The following is a 16,234-nucleotide window of genomic DNA, read 5'->3' as shown; positions in this document are numbered from 1 at the left end:
CTTTTCTTGGAGGAGAAAACTTACCTTTTTTTAATTTTTTATAAAAGAATGATAGGCGGAGTAGAAAGTGTTTGGGGTATATATATATAGAGAGATTTTCTATTTAAACCCTACACTTCTCTTAGTTCACCCCAATACTTAAATCATTAAGCTGTAAGTTTTATTATTGTGTAAAAAGACAAAAAGGGTCATCCAACTTAATAATTAACCCTAGTACATCTATACACACACCCCACCACTCTTCATATTAAGTTTTAGAAAAATACAAACTCATCTACATCCTATTGCCAGATTATTATCCCCTACCTTCCCCAACCACAAGCTCCTTCCAACTTCCTGTTTACAAACTCTCTCTCTCTCTCAACAATACCCAAGTGTTGGAATTCCAGTTATAGTTCTTGGAGAGAGGTAAAGTTGTTCTTTTTCTCTAGAAAGTATTAAATTTCAGGTTTTGGGTTCCATTTGTTTGGGTTTTTTTCGGCTAGGAACAAAGAAAATTGTGGGGTTTAAATAGAAAATCTCTTTTATTTCTTATTTTTTCAGTTTATGATGTATTTAAAGGTAGTTTGGGAAGATAGTGGGGTCTTCTTAGAAATTGTGAAAATTTAAATTAAAAGATGGGGTGAACTTAACATGAGGTGAACTAAGAGAAGCATGAGGTTTAAATAGAAAATCTCTCTATATATATACTGCTTATGTGGTTAGCTAAGCTTCGATGTTTCCTTTTTTTCTTTTTTTTTAAGGCTTTTTGTTTTTATTTATCTATATATATATAAAGCAAAAGACAAAGAATGGTGAAACATTCAAAATACCAAAAAATGTCCTTGGTTAATCCAAATATTAAAAATTAAAATTATTAATTAAATAAGCATAATATGGTAAATTCACACTTTTTCATATTTAAAAAAATATAAATTAAAAGAAAATTCAGATAATGAATTCTATTTTAATGGAACACAACTACCCATTATCTTTTTAAATTCTAAAATAGTATTTTTTTTAAAAAGGCAAATAGATGGACTTCGACGAAGTCATGCGCTTTTGTTAAATGAATATGCGTTGCAGCCAACTCCACTATACGCACTCTTGTGCAAATGTTTAGCATGCTGTAATATATATACAATTTATATAATATTAATATATATATATATATATATAATATAAACAATTTTTTTTTTCAGGGGCCCTCAAGAATTCGGGGCCCTGCGGTGACGCCACTTGCGCCACCCCAGGGCCACCCCTAATATACATGTAGGGAGAGTTAAAGATATGATATGTGTGGGTGTGTGGGTGTGTGGGTGTGTGGATCTTTGATCGGAATTTCTATTGCACAAGTGGGGGATTACACATATGATCATCAAAGACTTTTCCAAGTCAAGCTTTTGGCTGCATCTACTCTAAATTCAAGATTCTTGATCAACATCAGTCAATTTAATAGAGACTTCGATAACAACTTAACTTCTTTTATGGGTTGGCCGTGGACTTAAGAATTAACAAAGTCTTTGGATTACAATTTGCACAAGATAATAAGAGAACAAACTGGGGACTGTAATGTACACGTTGTCTTATTTTCAAGCATTCGCCCATCCCAAACGTGCCTAGTTAGTATTCTTGAGACATGATCTTGTCCAAATTAATCTGTTTGCAAAGTACCAATTAAGCACTTGTATACGACAAAGAAACAGAAAAGCATTTGCATACGGATCCACAAGGATGGTATTCCCATATATATACTTGGAAATAAATGCACTCATTTCAAACTTCCTATTTTTGTTGGCCTAAAATCGCAAGTTATGGTTGATAAGAATAAGTTAGCCTACGAAATTGCACATAATGGTTGATAATTTGAAATCCAAACTAGTGCATTGCAAAATATAATTAATCATATATTTATTCAAAGACACAAAATTAAGTTCAGTTCATATTCAACTATATAACAAAGGACACAAAATTAAGTTCAATTCATATTCAACTATATAACAAATGCTGATTTTGTTCAATTTGATCTATTTGCCAGAAGCAATAAAATCCCTAGCAGCCATCCACCCCGTTGGCGGCAGCCTCCCTTCCCCACTCCAATTCACCACACATGTAGCATCGTGTGAGGATAAGAATTATCTTATATCGGAAAGTTGAACAATTTTGTAAAGGCTCATAAGGGGTTGGGTCACTATCCCCCATTATCAATTGGTTCAAAATTCCAACCCCACAACCAATTTGCAATGGTTGGAAGTTGTGGAGTGCAAAAGCACTTTACTAAAGAGATAATGCACTGCAGACGGGGGTTTATCCAAGTTGATTAGAGCATATGTGATCCTCACTCTGCTGCCCTTTCCATATCTCGTCATTGATGACGTGGGTAGAGAGACACAGAGATAGAAAGGTGAAAAGGTTGGGAAGTTTCTCTTGTGGAGCTTGAGATAACAACAAAGTGGGAATTGTAATAATTGTACCCTCCTGTTGTCTTGATTAGTAGAAAAGTCTGCGAGCAGCTGATTCTATCAGCCTCAAATGACTAGGGACAGATGACTTGCAAAGTCTTTGTCTTAGATATATAAAAGGCCAAGAGAGAAGACTTTGTTTGATGGTGTTTGATTAATTCGAACTTGGAATGGAATACATGTATAACAACTTTCATATTTTGATTTGTTGGAAATTTTTTTTTTTAGTTTTTTTTTTTTATTGAATTCAAATAGGGGGCACTTTCTTATTTGTTTTGTAAACTTAAGTAAATAGAGTAATATAAAAATAAATTAAAGTAAAAGGACAAGACATTTACTTAAATGTTTAGAATGAAAATAAGACAATATAAGGGGAAATAAAAAACAACAAGGTAATAAGTGGGCTTACTTGGGCTGGAACATGGGCAAACCTTATCAGGTTAAGCCGAGGGTTGGTCGAAGGTTTCAAAACCTAAGACTAAGCGCTACCCAACCTTAAAACGGGTTAGGTTGAGTGGGTCTAACCAACAGGCCAAACCCAACTTTGGCCCATCCAGCCTCGAGCTACCCACTTCAGCTCGTAGGCCAAATGATGACCCCTTACATTGTCCATGTATAGTTGCAACCAAATAATTTCAAGCATATGCATTTCATCCTCTAGGTAAGTAGCTAATATTGTTGCCCAAGTTGCACTTTCATCAAACTTTTTTTTATTTTGTGTGTGTGGTCGTAATGCACTTCCTTCCAACTTAATTTTTGTTTGTGTTGATGTGAAATAGTGAGTTGCAACTGCCATTCTCAATGATGATCACCATCAATTCGAACATTTGTCAAGTTGATGCCCTGTTTTTATCAGTTGGCTACTGAAAATGGAGGATTGAGAAGACAAGACTACGCTTATCAAATTTAGATTATTTTATTTGTTAAAAACGATGCTCACTTTATATAATGTCACAATACTATCACACAAATACATTAATGTTTTGTATGAATTTTTAAAAAAGAAAAACAGCAATTGCAAGAAAGTTTTAAGTTCACGGAATTTAAGAAACAACAAAAGTTACAAATTGAGTTGCAAATTGTAGCGTATATACTATCATACATATACATGAATTCCATTACAAATTGTTGGGCAATCATCTTCCATTGGGATCGTTAATCTCAGAGAAGACTGTCCCAGACATTCCTTTCATGGACTCGTTGGTTGAAGAATTGTGATCACTACTACTGTTGGTCACCCTACTAACCTTCAACTCCGATGACGAGTCTTCCCAGCTACAACTAAACCCTGCATCACTTGCAGCATTCATTAACGACTCCTCATCTTCACCCTTCTTCTCCTCGCTCAAATTCAGAACTCCTCCTCCGCTCTGTTGAAGCTGCAATGCAAACTCAAGCCCCCACACCACGTCGTTCATCGACGGCCGTTCAATCCCATTATCTTGGAGGCAGCTCACCGCGATCTCAACGTACTTATTTAAACACGCATTTCCAATCTTACCCATCAAGCTCGGATCAATGATCTGATCAATTTTCCCATTCCGATGACAGATTTTGGTCCACTCAGCCAAGCTCATTTGCTTCTTCTCCACCGTACGGATCAAAGCCGGCCTCGCGCACAATACCTCACACAACACTACCCCAAATGAGTACACATCAGACTTCTCCGTCAGCTGTTGACGGCGATAGTATTCTGGGTCCAAATACCCGAAACTACCCTTCACCACCGTGCTGATATGGGTCTTGGACACGGTGGTGGAGCCCATTTTTGAAAGCCCGAAATCTGAAACCTTAGCCACCCATTTCTCGTCCAATAAGATGTTCGTGCTCTTCACGTCACGGTGAATGATCGTGTACTTCGCGCCCGTGTGAAGATAGTGCAGCCCACGTGCCGCGCCAATACAAATCTGGAGCCTTTGATCCCATGCAAGAGGTGGATTATCAGTGTGATAGAGATGGTCGCGGAGGGTCCCACGTGCCATGTAATCATACACCAAGATCATCTCGCCTTCATCCGTACAATACCCGATGAGCGGCACCAAATGGTTGTGGCGGAGCTGCGAAAGCATCTCGATCTCCGTCTTGAACTCGAGAGCCCCTTGCGATGACTCTGGTTTCAGCCGTTTGATCGCAACGGAGGTGGCGCCACCGTCAAAGTTGATGTTCCCTTTGTACACGTGGCCGAACCCACCAACGCCAATAATGAAAACACTATTGAAGTTTTGGGTGGCGGCTTTGATCTCTGCTAGTGAGAAGTAACGATACAGATCCGACGGTAGAGACGAGCTGCGAGTCTTGGTTGACTTGTTCGTCGAAAAAGAAAATGGACCCCACTTTGTTCCGTGGCTGGAGCTTGAGTCCTTGACTTTTCCTCCTCTCCTGAAAGCCAAGAAAATTCCGAGAACAAAGACTAAAACAAGTACGCCGGAAACTACACCGGCGACGATGGCAATCAGAGAAGTCGAACTCTTTTTCGAAATTTTAGGAGACATCTTTGGTGGGGTTAGAGGAGGTGGGTCGGGATTGGGTCCGGCAAGATTCCGATTTGTGTCACTGAGTTTGAAGATCTCGAGCCCATTCAAGATTGCATCGTTGAAGTTGGTCATAGAATCTTTTGGGTTTGCTTGCAGTGCGAGAAAGAGACTAACTTTCTTCTGGCTTCCAGGGCCTGCAGGCATGAACACAACGTAGTCCTTGTAAATTGGTCTTCCATTTCCACGACTCCACGAGATTATGTCCCAGGCTTCTTCAGCTGTTTGATTGGCGATGAAGATCTGAAACTGTCGGTCTCTGGGCTTGGTAATATCAGGTCCAAACTCACAAAAATGAAGCCTAAGCAGGTACAAAAACTTGGGATCGACAGGGAACTCCCAGGTGAGATTATAGCTCTTGTTTATGGTCTTGTTTGTGGTCATTGACCGGCCAGTTCGGTAAAGTTCTTCTGGAGCAGAGTACTTCGCTATTTCAGTAAAGTTGAGTTCAATGCTACTATTTTGCGGTAAAACACTAAACTTTAAACTTAAATTGTCTAAGTACTTGTTCTCATCTTGCTCGCCGTACCAGTTTCGGTACATACCAGTGTCCTGATTGAAAAACAGTGATCTTCCACCGACGTTGAATCGGTACACCATCTCCAGCGCAGTGCCGTTTTCGATCGGAAACGTGTTGTCGCTGCCTATATATTTAACTCCATCTGAATTTTGAGCAGAGGTGTAGTAAAGATTGTCGGGCATGGACACAATTTCAATTCCGTTGATAAACGCATACGCATCTGAAGTTGCTCTGCTTGGGTTGAAGGTGATGTTCAAGCTCTGTTCTGACTCAACGTTGAGGCAGAATTCTCTGTATATTGTAGCAGACCCAGAAGCATCGGCAGTGACTGAAGAGTTGAAGTCTTTGAGAAGGGTGAAGCCACCGGCTTTGACTGAGAAGAGGGCTTCGGATCGGTCGAAGTCAGGGCCATATGAAGCTGGGTTGAAATACAAACGAATGAACTTTGGGCCGGTGGTGACTGGAAATCTGTATGTAAATTCAGAGCGAGAAAGCCTCGCGGTGCTGTAAGGTACTTGGCTTACAGAGGAGGAAGAAGGTGCTTGTCCGGATATGGAGGTGCTGCCAGCTGCTTGGTTTTCAAAGGGGGAAAACTTTGAGTTGATATCTCCAGACCAAGTTCTGGTGTCGTCTGGATTGAGTTTGTCGCCGGAAAAGCCACATTGAAGGGTAATATCATCGACCGGAGTGTAGATAGGAGAAGTGTCACCGGCCACGTGCACGGTGATGATGTGCAGAAACAGGGGAAGGAACAGAGGAGTGAGAAAGGGTTTCATGGTTATTGATTTATGAAGGTGTTTGCTGCTTGGATTCTTCATGATTGTAACAGAAACAAAGGAAGCTGCTGTTTATTATTGTAAGCATAACAGAACTTGCCTGTTTAATTAATTTCTAATTGGAAATGGAAATTCTAACGATGCTGTGTTCTATACTAATTAGCCACAAGGAGAATAAGCTTTGCAAAACTGGGTTTTAGATCTTGGGGTTGGAGAGTGGATGTTTGAAAGATCAGAGTTTTTTCGTAATTTTATTTTCTACGGAGGAAAGTTCAAAGCTTTGTAAGTTGCTTGTGTGTATGGTATGTAAGGCTTTGGTTGTCATGTCAATTGGGAAAGTGAAGATTTCATTTTATCAACGAGATACACATATTTTTTGGAAAAAAAAAAAAAAAAAGTGAGTGAAGAAATTGCTTGGAAATGCAAAAGAAGTTTGTCATCTTCTGCTATTTTCCAAAGTTTTTTCTTTTTCTCTAAATTGAAAAACTATTTCTTAAAACACCCTTGCGATTTCTTTTGAATTGATAGTGTGTTTATTAATCGGAAATTGAAATTCTCATTATGAATTGAATTTCATTTATGGAGGATTCTTGTGTTTATTTCAAGGAATTAAAAAATAAGTGAGACTCACACAAAATTAGGAATTGAATTCCTGATTTTAGAGGGATTCTCATGTTTTTAAGCACTTGTCCTGTGTAACATAAGACTGTTTCAACCATGCAACAGGGCCCAAAATTTCTGATGATTAAATCAGCTTTGTCTTCAACTTTGAGTTGTGATATTATTGAACTTGTTGAGCAGAAGTGAAGGCATGGATCCAAGACTTGCACGTCAAACTTTTGTCTGCATACGTTTTCTAAATTAAAAATTCTCGATCAAAAACAGTAGCAGCAAGGCAGTGGACTTGACGAATTCAGTCGTTTGCAGAAGTCTCCATGCATACTTCACTTTCCAAACAACAAGTAGTGGAGATTCTTTCTTTAGTAGAAAAGTCTCATTCACTACTAGTAAACAACCCGTTAAATGGTCTCCAGCTATGAGTTGGTAAACGTCGTTTTAAACATGCATCTCCCCAATTTGATTTCTTCTATTTTCTTTTGGCGGGTCAGGCGATCTCGGGTTATTAAGTTTGTCATCTCTTACTTTTAAACTGAACAATTTCACAGGGTAAAGAATGTTTGCTTTTCCGTGAGAAGCCAACAATTTCCTTCTTGTTTCAGATTTGATCGCCTGACCGATCAGTCAAATTAGGCCACCCTTTTTCAAATTACAGTTTTGTTTCTCCGTTTTTATACAATGGATTTTTCATCTTTATTATGATTTGGATCTTGTTTTAATGTCTCCAAAATTTGTCAATCATGCTCATCTTTATTATAGAGCACATAAATTGTGTGCTCTGTTGATTTTTGGTTGGGGGTGGTTTGCATTCTTGATACCATCAGGTTCAGACATACTACAGCAGGTTGAGGCCACTAAGCTATAGAGTTGCAAACATATTTGTGTTAGCTTTCTCTTTAATTAGTAGGGCAAGCTATGAGAATTTTCTCAAGAAGGTACTGATTCCATGGCCAATATCATTTCCTTTTTATGATTCCTGTTACCTTTTGGGTTGGGTGGTCTTTCAAATTGGGAAGATGAATAATGTTTCATCAAGTATTGAGTTTTGTTTGTCATATGCTTGGATTTGGTGTTTCACTGACTAAAGTTCATCCACTCTAATATATTTCTCAGTGGATGCCTAAACTTCTTCGATTTTCACCTAATGTCCTAATTGTTCTTATTGGGACAAAGCTAGGTAGGCATCAACTTTGGCAATTTTGTTTCCCCAATAATGCTTTAGGGTGTTCTTAACTCATGATATCATTTTGTGATGATATTGTGTTTATAATCAAAATCACGTTGATCAACTAGCTACTAGTTTAGTGGAACTTTTCTTTTACGTGATGAGGAGTTTGAATGCGTCCTCTTCCGTTAATAAAAGAACAAAAACAAAATCGCATTGTTTTGATAAAATTTATGTTCATCGATTTCGAACTAGAACCTACTAAATGCATGACATTTTTATATAATTTATGATTAAGTGTTTTTATTTGTGAAAATACGAATTAAAAGCAGGTTACCTAGTTCATGAATGGCAAGCGTAATAAAATTGTGTAAAGTTAAATGTTCTGTTGTATTTTCCTTCACCATATCAAGATGTTCATGTGTTGAAGAATACACAATACCAAATCGGAAACTTAACAAAATAGAAAGTCTCATATAATAAATGGTTTCACTCCTAATAACATTGAGGCCTTTTGTATAAAACCTCACACCTGTTAAATATGTGGTTAAGTTTGGAAACAATATCGATGTTATTAGTAGTGGACCAAGAATCCGTCCCTTTGAAATCTTAACATCTTGAACATTACCAAATTTTATTTTTTGTTTTATTATTCGTGCACAATAACTTCTTCTTCTTGTTCCAATTAATAATGGAATGTACAATACATGCATGCATGTACTCTCCTTCTCCTAAGACAGTAGTGTAAATAATTCTCTGTTGTCTTGATTAGTAGAAAAGTCTGCGACCAGCGGATTCTATCCGCCTCAGATGACTAGGGACAGATGACTTGCAAAGTCTTTGTCTTAGATATATAAGAGACCAAGAGAGAAGACTTTGATTTGATGGTGTTTGATTTAATTCGAATTTGAAATGGAATATTCTTTTTTTGAGTGTTGAATTTTCTGAGGGCCAACTAGGCCCAAATGGCGACAAACTTTCTTGCAATTCATGCTTTTACAGTTCAGTCAATTCAAAGTGGTGGAGAGGGACAGGCAATGGGGCGTCCTGAGCTTAGAAGCTACCTCAGGGCCTTTGGATATCTAAACGACGACGGTTTGGAAGACTTAAACATAACCGTTGGATATGATGAGCTTTTAGAATCTGCACTATAAATATTCCAAATAAACTTTCATTTTTGAATGTTACAGGTAAGCTTGAATCAGAGACCATGGATCTAATTACCACTCCAAGGTGTGGTGTGGCTGATAATGTCACCAGTCAACATTTGGTCAACGCAAATGTAATGGTCAACATGGGCATGGGATTCAGATGGATTCTTCACACTATGCCTTCTTTGCTGGAAATCTGAAATGGCCACCCACAAAGCATCATCTCACGTACAAATTTGAGCCTGGACCCCAAACCAAATCTGGGCCGTTGGCTTTGACGCTGGCATGTAACCAAGCATTTGGATCCTACGTGCCATGCTCTAATTGGGTTCTACATCACAATGTTTTAATTTGACTGTTGATGCCTTTATGTATGCAGTTCTTGATCATAGACTAATCAAAGATGGTATTGCCTATTGCCTCATGTGAAAATAGCATGACTTTAATTTCAAAATCCAACCCCAAATTTGTTGGGCTACTTTATGTCTACTTGCCCAAGGGCTAAATTGACCTCATGAAATTAGTCCATATGGCCTCAAATCAACCCAAAACCAAAAACCCCAAATCATTTTCAGGGCAGCCTCCTCCAAACTCACCACGCATGAAGCATCTTGTGAGGATATGAAGAATTACCTTATATCATAAAGTTGAATAATTTTGTGAGGGCTTATAAGGGGTTGGGTCACTAACTCCCCTTACCAATTGGTTCAAAATTCCACAACCAATTTGCAATAGTTGGAAGTTGTGGAGTGCAAAAGCACTTGCTAAAGAGATAACGTACTGCAAACGTGGGCTTATCCAAGTTGGCTAGAGCATATGTGCTCCCCACTCTACACCCGAGTTTGAATTTCCTTCCTTGTTGTCAGTGGCAGAGGGGGCCTTCTTGCAAAATAAAAAAATAAAGGGAATGAGAGCATAAGCATTGCAAGTTCTTGTAGAGCTTCTTCCACATCATTTTTTGACCTCTAGACTTATATCCCCTAAATTAAAAATCAAGAAATAAGCTTTTAGATAACATATTTTACACATCAAGTTCTGATTGTTGTATCATACACACAATTAAATTATTTACACAGAGAAAGAGGGAAAGAAAAAGAGAGTGAAATGGTTGGGAAGAGAGAGAGAGAGAGAGAGAGAGAGAGAGAGAGAGAGAGAGAGAGAGAGAGAGAGAGAGAGAGAGAGAGAGAGAGAGAGAGAGAGAGAGAGTTGAGAAGGGGTCTGGCTCCGCCATTGCATGTAGTTTAGATTAGATTAATATAGAATATTGTTTGTATAAAAAAGAGAAAGTACTTTCATATTTATGTTTTTAGGGTAGGCTCTCATTGTAGCTAGATTGTTCTCATTTCATTAAAAATGATGTTGATCATTAATCATCTCCCATTAATTGTGGCCAGATTATTCTAATAGAAAATTTGGTATAAGTCCAATTATGAGGAGAGACTTTGGGTGCAATCCACGCAGAAATTGTTGTTGATCCAAGTCCTTTGACTTTTGCGCCACATAAGATTACATGCCTATTTCAATTTATTGATATTTACTTTTTTTTATTTTTTATTTTTTGTTCTAGTTATGCACCTAAAACATAAATAAGGTAAATTATGAATTCCTAAAACTGGTAAGTTAGTGATTTGTAGGATATTAATTATCATATTTGATTTGAATTTAATTGCCAATCTATTTATTGAATTCTGAAATTTTCCCAAGGTATACCGACATCAAAATTTGTAATAAGAGTTCATAAAAACTTCTTACCTTAACAATAGGTAAGGTACCTATGCATACACCTCGTATGCTGTATGCAGGTAATTAAACCCATAAATTACCTCTGGTCCAGGTAATTAAATCCATAAATTACCTCTAGTCTATGTAGTTATACCCTCTAGCCCAGCTAATTGAACTCATATAATATCTTGGTATGGATCTTTATGTTAGAAATGTGCCCTAAGAGCCAATACATTTGATGTAATCTCCTTAGAATACATTTCGTATATGATATATAAAAGGGCAAACTAATTTGTTATCTTTTACATCGTGTAAAGAAACAAATGTCCAGGGTATGCTAAATAAGAGATAAAGTAATCTAAAGAGGATTAGATTCAGGAGACCTTTAATCTCTAATTATAGCATCCCAAAATGTTCCTAATCATAGGTTATCAAATGGGCATTGATAAACCGTCAAGATTAGCACATATTATGTATGCTCAATTGGGAGGATGGTTAGTCTCAAACCATTTGTGTAGTTGACACTAATACAAGTATGTGGGTGCTCATTAGTGAATGAGTACACTGAACGCGATCAACTGTAGTTCTCATATGGAGTATTTATCTACATGTCAAATGAGAACTCATAGTTGCAATAATGCAAATTAGTCCTTAGACCTGAGGCATCATGGTTGTCTTGTGATGCGTTATTGATCTTTGATAGCTCTTAAAGGCAAGCCGTAAAAGATTTGTCTTAAGTGTTGTTGGGATCTCTTAATTCATCATAGGGGCATGTGAATGTACAATAAGGAATCTCTACTTTCGATAAAGAAGGAGAATGTTTCAAGATGTGATTCAGTAAATCTTTGGCCAAAGTATTTTGAGCTTGATTTAGAAAGTTGTTCTTAATCATGTTCTTTTGAATCACATGAGGTTATAAATCATATTAGGGGTTTGACATAAACAATCCGTACCCTAATAATATGATTTGAAACATTGTATAAGAGAAGGACCGTATTGCATTGCAATTCCAACTGAATAGGTTCTTCATCTATTCTGGTTAGCTTGGGTAGCCTTGATATATTGCTAGATGTCACTCTTGGCTTGTGGAAGTCCTAGGATTGATTGTGATCGATCCAAATAAAGGAAGAATTAAAAAGGGGTTTTAATTCCAGTTGGTTAGAAAGAGTTCTAATATTTTCCCACTGCCTTGCTAATTAGAACCTAATGGATCGCACACCTTAAATGGTTAACTTTGAGTAATACAAATGAGAATGAGGAAATCAATTTGATTGATTTGATGTGGATGATTTACTACGTGTAAAAACATATTTGGGCCTCGGTAATAGTTAACGGGAAGCCCAAATGGTTGGGTATTAAGCCCAAGGGCTTAAGACAACTAAATATTATGATTTAAGTGTCATAAGGCCCAATTTTGGAAGCCCAATGGGTTTTGGCCGAAAATGCTTAAGTGAATGTGTATGGGAATTGTTTCAATAAGCTCATTAATACACAAACACAATCCAACATCAACCAAATGGGTTTGGGAGATCAAAGAGAGATAAAAGAGAGTTTTCAAAAGTGAAACACTTTCATCTTTCAAAGTGGTTTAGATTGAAACCAATCTTGAGAATCTTGCACTAGCATCCAAGTATTCTCAAGATACTTCTTCTCATCTCAAGGTTCCATTGGTGTGGAGACTTAGAGGCCATATACTTTTGTGGCTCACATGGAGGAGAAAGATCAAGGAGCAAAGATCAAAGATCAAAGAGGAGATCAACAAAGAGGAAATCATCAAGAGAAGACCAAACACAAATTGGTTCATATAATTGCTTCAAGGGTAATTAGATCTTATTCTTTCTCTTGAATTTTCATTTATGAAAAACATATCAATGTTCATGGCTTAAGATACTTGGAAGAAGTTTTGTTTTTGAATTTAAACAACCACCTTAGACTTCCGCTGCAATTAATTTGATTAAATGCATGTTTAATATTCAAATGAACTTTGGAAAAATGTTTTGAAATTCCTACACTTTAAACTCAACTGAGATAAAAATCCATGGAAGACATGTACGTATGTATATAAATATGAACCTTCAGAAAAAACTGCTTAAGAAAACTCAAGAAAAAAACACTTACCTGTAAGGCAGGTACATATATACCTATAAGGTAGGTACATATATACCTATAAGGCAAGTACATATATACCTGTATGTATTAACATTATTTACCTGTATGTCAGGTACATACTTTAATGTGGGTTCTTGTCTGATCGATTGGTATAATATGTGAGTCTTTACTTTTTATTGATTAAATTGTATTTTATCTATATATTAGGAATATTATCAAGGAAAAAAAAATTCAAAATTCAAAATTTGGAATTCAATTTCAAGGAAATAATGCATTAAATTTAGATTTTCAATGTGTTTTCCTTATTTATATTAAAGGGTAAAATCGACACAACAAAAAAGTAATAAATGTCAAAGGACCTATATCTAAAACAAAAAACAGAGGACTATACCTAATGACAACTAATCGTTTTGGATCTAGATCTAAGAATCCCTTATTCTAATTTCATTAAAAATGTTGTTGCTCATCGAGATCATCTCCCATCTGGATTGTTGATCTCAGAGAAGATTGTCTCAGAAATCAATATAATGAATTTTTCCGGAAATAGCATGAACATTCATATTAGTTCATATGCATGTTCTTGGTGTTCTTGATGTTCTTGTTATGGGATCTTTTTGATCCATAAGTTAGGTGGCTAATTTTGATGATTGTGTTTAGTGGAATTTTCCACCAAGATAGGTCAAAAGATGATGATGATGTTTATTATAAAATTAAAAGTTTTTCAAAAAATGTTTCCACTCAATAAACATTTACCCACCACACTAAAATTAATAAGATTACTTTGGTGAGTGTGTGGGGACTATCTAGATGTAAATGATGGTGATTTGATATAAAATGCAAAAGTTGATCAAATTATTCCTATCACTAATTATTTACCTACTACACTAAAATTAATTTTGATTACTTTGGTGAGTGTGGTTGGCCTACCTAGTCACATTCATGATTATTCACTTGTTGGAAAAATCATGATCACCACTTTGTATTTTACAAATGCATGCTTTAACCCCACACCCTAGTGGATCAACTTTGGATCCATTATTAATTGTTGAATAGTTTTAGACCTAGTTGCAATATATGATAAATGTAACTATGCCTAAAAGGTTTCCACAATTACATTTACTATTGTAGTAAAATGTTTTCACTCCATGGTAAATTTATTTTATTTGAATATGGTTACCACTTGAATTAAACCCATATATATGTATGCAACCCAAGAGCATGTTTTTACATTGCTAGTTTAATTATTTAAAGCGTTTAAATAATTAAAGGATGGTTATGGACTTAGACCAAACAATTGAGCTATGTGATTGGCCGCTTATTGGATATGTATTCGATTTTGATTGGCTATGTAATAATGAAATGGCTTTCATGCCTAATTTATTTTTATGCGCGCGTAATTAAAATGAATCACCATCCAAGACCATGATCCAACATGGTGGCTCATGTTGGATCAACAAGAAAGTCCATAATCATCCTACAAGCCCAATGCAATTGGAATGTTCGGTAATGATGATAATTAATCAATTAGTAGTATCATGTATTTCCACTATCTTAAGCAAATGGTTTCTAAAACATTTAGTGGGAGTATTATGTGCTACTAATATATTGCAATGGGAACCATTTAATGAGATTAGATAAGTAATTTTAATAGGATTAAAATTGGATTAAAATGAGACCAATTTAACTACCCTCAAAGCAATATTAAGTTGATAAGCGAAATGGCACTTTGAATGCTATTTTGTGGCCTTCCACCGTGGTAGTCTCTTATTGGGTGGCACATTTACACATTGTTGTACCTCAGTGAGGCAACATCCAGTACTTGTAACCATCCAAGGGAAGCCTATTACACATACTTGATGTAGTGCGGATAGATAACGAGTGTGGCCAACAAACTGTTAGGTTGAGGTCATACTTGAAACCCTATACCCACAAGCATGGTGGGAATAACTTAACTAAGACGAACGAAACCAACAAACTGTTAGGTTGAGGTCTAGTTCTCTAGAGGCCATAGTGATGGGTATTCACATTAATGATGTGATTGGATAAGAGTATCCTCTCATTAGTATCATAGCAATCCAACAAACTGTTAGGTTGAGGAAAACTATGTGAAAGTGAGACTCCCATCCCCACTAAGAGTTTCAACGGAAACTCTCGGATTTCAGGAGGGATATGAAATTTGCCAAAAATAGTGGGAGCTACCATCATGACTTAAAGACCCTAAGTCCTTGGTAGAAGATTAATCTAAATTAAAATCTATTTACGTTTTGCAGAATTTCAAATTAACCATCACAAACCCAATCTCAAAGATACTTGACTCAAACGTCCAAGATGACACGAACTATCCGGTTTGATGCACAAACACCAAGTTGTCCTATAATTGGATAAGATTAGTTGTGTATAAGAAAAACCCCACCATATACCCCTCTTGGTCCATATGCCATTGAGGAGAAGACAAAGGCTTATAAGAAGCATGTGTCGGATGACAACCGAGGTAAAAGTTACATGTTGGCATCCATGAAAAGGTGAAGCTACTCATAGCTTACATTACCATATGTGAACTTGTTATGACAAGAATGGTAAGTGGGTTCCCGGTTAATCAACATGATCTCAATGTAATATCATTACATAAGATATTGGAAAATATGGATTTTTCTTTGATGTTGAAGTTCAACAAGATTCTTTCTTTCATCCCTATCATTAGTTAATCCCAATATGTTATGAACTATAATATGGGAAAGATGAATGATACCATATATGAGCTACTCAATATGGCTATAGTAGCTTAAATGAATATCTCAAAAGATAAAGGGTTAAAAGGATAGTTGCAATTTTAGAAGGGTTCTTCTTCTTCCAAATCCAAACAAAAGGTAAGGATAAAGGAAAGAAGAAGAAAAGTTTTCTAAAAACCCAAGAAAGAAAGAATACAAAAGAAAGACAAGTAACTTAAAGGTACTTGTTTTCACTGAGGCAAGGATGGACATTGGAAGAGAAATTGCAAGAGATGCCTTGCAAGCCTCAAGAGAAAAACCTTCGGAAGGTCACTCTCTTGTTCTAAAATTAGTAATTACAGTTAAAGCTTCTAAACTGAATAGTTGATTCAGGAGCTAGTCAACATATATGCAATTGTGTGCATGGACTAGTGGGAGTAGAAGACTTGGAAAATGAGAAATGGTGCTGACTGTGGGAAGTAGCACTAATGTA

General features: G+C 36.5%; 1 pseudogene; it reads right to left on the bottom strand.

The window, feature by feature from the left end:
• Positions 1–3,456: 3,456 nt before the first annotated feature.
• On the bottom strand, positions 3,457–6,594 carry LOC148296074 (putative receptor-like protein kinase At5g39000 pseudogene; annotated as a pseudogene).
• Positions 6,595–16,234: the final 9,640 nt, after the last annotated feature.

The sequence above is a fragment of the Prunus avium genome, chromosome 3 (genome assembly GCF_965620075.1).
Source record: "Prunus avium chromosome 3, drPruAviu1.hap1.1, whole genome shotgun sequence".
Lineage (NCBI taxonomy): Eukaryota > Viridiplantae > Streptophyta > Magnoliopsida > Rosales > Rosaceae > Prunus > Prunus avium.
Note: the sequence above shows the minus strand (reverse complement) of the source record. Positions and strands in the feature narration are given on the sequence as shown.